We start from the raw sequence: 8,004 nt of genomic DNA on the forward strand, positions 1-8,004 counted from the left end.
ATGGTATCGAAGACACTCCTGTGCCGTTCGGGATGGTGGGGCAAACCTCATTAGAAACGGTGAGTCCCCGGGGGTGTCGCGAGGTACACTTTAGGCGAATCCCACATCCTGGATTGGATGGTGGGGCAAACCTCATCGAGGACGATGATTCCAAAGGCAGGGTGCCTGTAACACCCTAGGCAAATCCCACATCGGCTGTGGACAGGAGAGATTCTTGGTTCATAAGTAAATGCCCCGCTTCTTAAATTACCAATGTGTTTTGGGCTTAATGGTAGTGGACGAGAAGAGAGCTCCACAGTTAAGCGCGCTCAGGTGGGAGTAGTAGCAGGATGGGTGACCTCTTGGGAAGTCTCCATCTGGGCAACCAAAAACAGATCCGTGAACTCTTCGTGGACAAAGCGAACAATATTAGTGGTACGAGGGGCCGGATGTTACACCATTAGTATATTGGTGTGAACATAAGTAACGAAATCATGCATCGTCGACCACTTCAAAAACCAAATGTGAGGGTCATCACGTTTAATTTGTTTTTGGAATTCATCTGGAAAGTCCCAACCCCAGGTACTTCAGCGTTTAATTCGTTTGAATTTCTTTGATTGTATTGCTAACTTGAGTAAAGTTGGTGTGATAGTTTTCGGTATGTTTACACTTACAATATTCATTAAAATATTTTTACTTTTTCAGAAAGCAGTAGTTTAACCTTAAGTCTAAGTGTATTGGGGCGGCAAAAAGGACGGCAACTGGACGAATTTTTGTGGAACATCCCCCCCCCCACCCACCGGGCGATAAGAGGGCCGACAGGGGGGGGGTGAGAATTTGTCGCCGTTGATGGTTGTGGAAATATTATTATTTTATTGTGGAGGGATATTTTGAGAACCTTATTGAGTTTTAAGAACTTAAGAACTCAATTCTTGATCACATATTTAATTAAATGAATTTGATTATGTGATTGAGGTTAAATCTGATTAAAAAATTAAAGTAGGAGAGAGAATAAAGATGTAAGTGATTACACTAATTTTTACGTCCGTTACACATATGTAAAAAGTCAACTCAGCGCGTAAAAAATTCTGTAGTTTTTTTACGTATATGTAACCTACATATATTACGCATGTGTAAAAAAATTCAAAAATTTATCATTTTGCTTATTAGACGTTACATGTCACTTGTCTCCCCTAATTTATAGCCTTCACCATAGTTACCTAATTCACAGATTGCTCTGGTACGGGTACGCGGTTCGGGTACGCAATTCGCTAAAGGTAACGTATTCGGTACGGAGAGGTGTAGGTTCATTTCGGTACGAACCGGTACGGTGTACCATGTATTTCGGTTCGATATACCCAAATCAAAAATTAACTATTTATACATAATTATTTATGTAATAATAATTTTATACATTTTATGTATAAATTTATAACTTTAAGGATCAAATGTAAACTAGTGAAAATACAATGGGTTAATTGTTAAAATAAACAAACTAATTTTACATATTTAATTGCTTTTAGGTACAAATTTATAAACTTTAGGGACTAAACATAAACTAGTGAAATATTAGGGGTTAAATGTCAAATTAACTAAAGATATTAAAACCTAATTAACACAACGTAGTAGTCCGGCGGCCTCCTCTTCCACCTTCCTCCTTTTCCGACAAAAAGGGCAGCAGTGCAACACCTCCGGCAGAACTTGACAACGTGCCGGAGCGAATTGGAACATCGAATTCGCTTGTTTGGTACGCTATATCGGAGCGAACCAGAACGTAGCGAATTTCATTTTGATTCATCGCGAACCAATTCGTAATTCGCAGGTCCTCTAGCGAATTCGGTAACTATGGCCTTCACTACAAATAGCCTAACATGGTTGACACCTCAAGAAAAGTATATTCGCATTTTCATAACTTTTAATAGCATTTTTTGTATACTAAAAAAATAGCCACTACTATAATTTATTTGCAACAACGTGACAAACAGTTGTTTGTACTGTGTGATTTCCTTTATGCAAATACTGTAAGTTCTATATCGTCCCTTTATCAAATTTATTATTTGGTATAAAATTGTTATCCGTTTTTAGCAGGAATAGATAAATAGAATTCGTTATATTGTTTCTTATTATATATTTGTTTTTGGTAATCGAGGAAAAAGGAATTGGTAGTTAAACTAAACTTGGTTAACCTTGCTTCAACCCAGTGAAAAAAAATATATTGACCTTGTTTGGTTTCATGAACACGCTATCATTCTGTTCTTCAAGGAAAATAATCAAGATTCCAAGTTCATAAAACATAAAATGTTTGGAAAATAGTTTATGCAGTAGTTTTATTTATTGAAAACAATACGCCATTACATTTGATATAAAGATCTTTCCCATTATTTCTTTAGTCAAACTCTACTCATTCTAGTGAATTTTATCGCTATCTAATATATGAGAAATAGCGCTAATTAGTTAATATTTTGTTTCTATGTATTAATTTGATAATGAAAAGCTGATAGGAGCATCCCGGTCGATGCATAGTTTAGTAGTGTCATCAATTGCAAAAATTCCTGACGAAATTTTCATCAATCCTCTCTCTTTCTTTTTTGCTATTTAGGAAACAATGTCCCAACAAACTTTTCCACAAATAAAATTACATATTTCTCTTATCTATTAGCACTCTTAGACTCCTATGATCTATCATTTCAAACATCACGAGTAAGATAAAAATACAAAGATACAAAAGAAAGGAAGTGTTCTTATGTGTTCTATATTCTAAATTTTTTGAACATCTATTTTTTAAACAGACGTGTGTGTACATTTGTAAGCAGATAAAGTTATTATAACTATCAACATTAGTAATAAGATAAGGTTGTGATCAATATAAAATTTAGCCAGACGAGAACATGTGATCGCTATCTATGCACTTAGTGAAACATTGTAATTGTGATCTCTGTAAACTTATAAAAAAGTTTGAGTAAACACAAACTCTTAGTTAAAAATCGAGAAGTGGATTCAGTAACATATATGTGAACCATCTTACCATTGGTGTAGTCTCTTCTCTTTTTATATTACATGCAAATCTTCTAGCGTTTCCAAGAGTTGAACAAACATTTGTTAAAACAATAAAATAGATTTAAAAGTAGCATATTCACCTCCTTTTATGTTCTTACACCTACTATTTGCTTGTTTCAACATAATAAAATAGATCATTCACACTCATACTAATACCAGATAGCTACAACATTGACCAACCGTAATAATATTATACCCCATACCCATATCCTCTAGTTGGTGCTACAACGTCTCTAGTTAAACAAACTTATACAATTAATTAACACCTTAATTAGGGGTGGCAACAACTGACACCACCCGAACCTAACAAAAAAAAAGTTTCAGGTTAACTAACGCGACCCGCTTAAAATATGAGTTGGGTTCGGGTTAACTAACCTGACTGATTTAAGAAAACGGGTTGGGCTCGTGTTAACCCATATAAAAACAGGTTAACCCGTTAAGTCTTTAATAAATCGTCTTTGTTGTTTTTTCCGTTTTCCATTTCCGAATGCACTCATGCAAATACCAATCTTTCATGGCTTCAGTTATTTTTAAGAATAAAAAAAAATCATATTAATTATTTTCTCTTATCAACTTTAAACCATATCAATTTATTTTAAGAAAAATCTTTGAATTTTTTTTAGTAAACGGGTCAAACAGGCCGCTTTCGGGTTGACCAGAATTTGTGTGTGTGGAGGGGGGGGGGGGGGTTAGGGCAGAATTTTTTGACTCAAATAATAGTAAGAGTCGGGTTCGGGTTGCACATTTCAACCTGCTAACCCGCCAACACATCCCTGACTGAATTCCCGTTGACTCGCTGTTGCAACGCACTGTTTTTAGCCACCAACGTTTTACCAACACCAGAGTTTCAGCACTAGATTGAGTTTTACCAACACCATGTTTTACCGACTGAATAAATGTCGTTTTAAATAAATTTTTTTTATGTTTGGTGGCGCATGACCATGATTAGACTAAGTAATTTTTTTTTTTTTTAAATTTGATAACTAACTAAATAGCTATTCACATTGACTTGCAGTTGTAATGTCAGGAGTGGCGATGCTGGGGTCTGTTTAGTTTCGGTTCCGTAAAAAAATTAATTGAAATCGACCGACAGCGTTCCGGTTTTACCAACGCTCGGGTTTTACCAACCGAATAAATGCCATTTAAAATATTTTATTTTTTATATGTTAATTTGACAATTTTTTTTGTTTTAACACTTAGACTTTACCAACGATGTTTATACAATATCGTAACGAACGTAACTAAAACCGGCCAAATATATGTCGACTGAGTACCACAGTGCCCATGGTCGATAGCGCCCGGTTTTTACCATCTCACCGTCGTGACGCCCAACACCATCAATGCTCGGGTTTTTAACAAAGCCTGAATTTTACCGACCAAATAAATGTTGGAAGAGAAGTGAAGATTTAAACTAGAGTTCAATTTCTATTGTAATTGGGTTTTAGCATAGTGAGCGTTTAGACGACGGATTTTTCTCAGACAACAGGTTTTTCTCGTAACAAGATAGTAGGATTGGTTTACCCAGCACTATATGCAATCACAAATGTACGGTCATCTTTTGGTATTGGATTACCGATGTAGCCAACTTTACTCATTCGTTGTTTGTTTAAAAATAAAGTGTAAAGAGTATTAATATAAAAAAATTTATAAAATAGAAAACGAAAAAGAAAGCCGGTGCATACTTTTTTGGAATCAAATCATATATATAAATAAAATATTAAAAAAGTAGAAAGTAAAAGAAAGACATCCAACAGACGGAAGACTTTTGGGGGAAACAAAAAGATGTCATCATCGGGCAGAAGACGGATCATCATCATCATCATCTTCGGAGGAGGAGGTAAAGAATGACATATGTAAAGGGCACTACTCCTCTGCCCAAAAAATACTCCTCGTTGGAGAAGGTGATTGCTGTAACAGAGGAACTGGTGAACAAGTATGGCAACGCGAGTGATAATATGAGAGAACTTGAGGACAGGGGTGCGGTGGTACTCTGTGGTGTGGACGCCACCACAATGGCCAACCACTTTTTCCTCACCACGCAGCGGTTCGACCGCATCGTCTACAACTTCCCTCATGTCGGCTTCCGCTTCCCAGAAGACAATGGCTGCCAAATCAAGTAAGTAACAATGGCTAATCTTTTTCATTTGTGTCTATTAGTATTTGATTTCATTGTTGGATTATCGTATTCCCTTATCAATAACTTTGCTAGGAGTGATATTTTACGGAGTACGCTTGTTTGTTCATTTGTTTGTGGGCATGTAAACAGACCGAACATTTTGTGACCCGTTCGACAGGAAGTTTATGTATGCTCATTTACTAATTGAACAAACAATTTTCTTCATTCATTAAATGAACGGACATATTCGCTTATATTTGTTCACTTATGTTTATGTATGTCCACCTGTTAATGTTTATTTACCTATTCCTAATATTGTTTTGGAATCATATTAATTTTCATATTTTAAGTTTATGCGCTTACTTTTAAAAAATAGATAGTAATTTAGACTTTAATTTGGTTATTCACGTTTACTTTTATACAATGTTCATTTATTTGTGTTTCTTTATATCCCCACTTACTGTTCATTTAGAATTTTAATCAACGGACATAAACGACCACAAACATGTTCATTTTCTTAACGAACATGGATAAGTAAATTCGTTTTCTGTGTTGATGTTCGTTCATTTGTGGTTAAAATTAACCGAACAAGCCCCCCTTTCGTGTTTGTTCAGTTTGTTTACAGTACAGGCTGGCTTGTTTGTTTGTTTGTAAGCTTGATTTAATTGTTGTAAACACAGAATGAACAAGGAGTTAGTGAAAGGGTTTTTGAAGAATGCTAAAATGCTTTTAAAGAAGGAGAATGGTGAGATTCATGTGAGTCACAAGATTGGTGAACCTTATGACAAGTGGGATTTGGTTAATAAAGCTAAGAAGATTGATTTGGTTGTGTGTGAGAAGACGTGGTTTTCCAAGAACATGTACAGGGGATATGAGCCGAAGAGAGCTCATGGTGCATATGCTGATTCAACTTTCAATTTAGGAGAAAGCGCTACGTTCAAGTTCAAGGTTAGCGAATGCCCCTAGGCTCGGTTTTTAAACATCTCTGATTTTATGTGCATTTGTTCAGATAGTTATTCGTACTTTTAACAGTAAACTGTATCGAAATGTGATATTACAAGTGTGTGTGAATGTAGTAGATGCATTCCACTGAGCTACAGCATTTGCTTTCAAAGTGGATCCTAACCTTTTAGGAGGTTGTCTAGGCCTAAGAGAGGGCCGTTTGTAGCTCTTTGAACATGAGCTATGGTTGTAGCAGCATATAAATATGTTTATTAGTGAGTTTTTAAAGCATTTGAATTGTACGAATCTTCTTCTAGAGGGATCATGTAGAAAAATAGGTTGTTTTGAATTAATATATCAAACATGGATCCTATAGGGTTTATTTTTTTCTTTTTTTTTTCTAAGATCGGTATCTTCTTTTGTAAGTTAGTTTACTTCTTAAAACTAACGGTCTATCTATTTTCCATGAAGGACCCGAATGAAACCAAAGTTTCATGTTCGGTTTTGATTTTAGAAATGTTAAAAAATGATGAATTGACATTGACTACAACCCCTAACCTCTCAAGCTAAGATTGTGAGATCAATTTTCGTTATCCGCTTTAAATCCTTATATATTTGGGCCTTATATTTTGGGATCGATGTTTTGTTAATTCATTGAATATTACACATTCAAACCTAATTTTATAACTCACATAATTTATTAATTTCTTATAAATTACTAGCATGCACAAATTATAATCGTGGTGGCGGTTAGGTTTACATGGAAGTTACATTGAAACTCGCCACAATTTACAAATAATAATCTTAAATTTTGTGCTCTTCTAATTTGAACATTTGAACGTGACACTACAAATACCACCATAAGTAATTTTATACGAATGTAGTCATATTACGTTCATATACAAACATAATAGAGTCCTTAAGTTGTGTTGTCTAAAACTGTGTGTCGTGATCAGGTGAAGAAGATGGAATTGGATTCAGTTTACAGGAGCTCATTTGATAAGGAATGATTGCACAAGGCCCAATTTTGGAATGTTACATACTAGGTTGAGACCCGTGTACTACACAGGGAATTAATAAAAATTATAATATTTAAACATTAAGCAAAATACAGTCAATAACACATAACACAATCATATATTATTAATACAATTACAACTTACATTAAAATTACATGAATTACAAAACAAACATTACGCAACTATTTTACAAATAAGAAAAAATTTACTTGTACACTACATTTGTGTTTGTATTGGTCAGATTACCTTGTTTATCAAGAATCAGAATCTTTAGCCCACACATGCTTGTAACTCTTAACAAGGCGACATATAACTGTCCATATGAGAACACGGGTTCTTTCAAGTACAAACCAGCCCTAGATAATGATTGACCTTAGCTTTTGTTTGTGGTCATCGCAAAACATTTTGCAAGGGAAACTGTCGTCTTCGAAACTTATTTTCTATTTTTGTTGTCTGTTGGAGTCAGTGGTGATCTATGGATCAAAACTCTATGTCCAATGTTAGTTCCAGAAATAATTTTTGCTTCAACTACACGAGTACCTAAAGATATAATTTGTAGTCGAGTACTGTTACATAAACCTTCTTTTTGGTTAAGATTTCTGAGGAGCATAACATAAACACTGGTTTGAACCCGATATTACAAAAACTGGTTTGTAGTTATAAACCACTGGGTTAGGACCTCGGTTTGGAGTTTTTTTTAGCTAAAATCGGTTTGAACCTGATATTTTGGAACCGGTTAGACAAAAACATGTTTCATCCGGTTTAGAGCCCGTTTGTAGCTCAAAACTAATTTATAGCTCACATATCATATTCATTGATAGCTCATTGGCAGGGTCGGATTTGGGCCTGTGCAAGCTAGGCAGCCATACATGGCCCAAAACCTAGAGGGGC

At 35.2% G+C, this 8,004-nt stretch overlaps 1 pseudogene across 1 annotated transcript; it reads left to right on the top strand.

Moving 5' to 3' along the window:
* Positions 1-4,880: 4,880 nt before the first annotated feature.
* On the top strand, positions 4,881-6,316 carry LOC143612840 (heavy metal-associated isoprenylated plant protein 41 pseudogene; annotated as a pseudogene). Its single transcript, XR_013150004.1, has 2 exons — positions 4,881-5,152; positions 5,833-6,316. The product of XR_013150004.1 is annotated as a heavy metal-associated isoprenylated plant protein 41 pseudogene (transcript).
* Positions 6,317-8,004: the final 1,688 nt, after the last annotated feature.

Source organism: Bidens hawaiensis, unplaced genomic scaffold (genome assembly GCF_021521415.1).
Source record: "Bidens hawaiensis isolate Kalapana, Puna unplaced genomic scaffold, B.hawaiensis_p1.1 tig00035597_1, whole genome shotgun sequence".
Classification (NCBI taxonomy): domain Eukaryota; kingdom Viridiplantae; phylum Streptophyta; class Magnoliopsida; order Asterales; family Asteraceae; genus Bidens; species Bidens hawaiensis.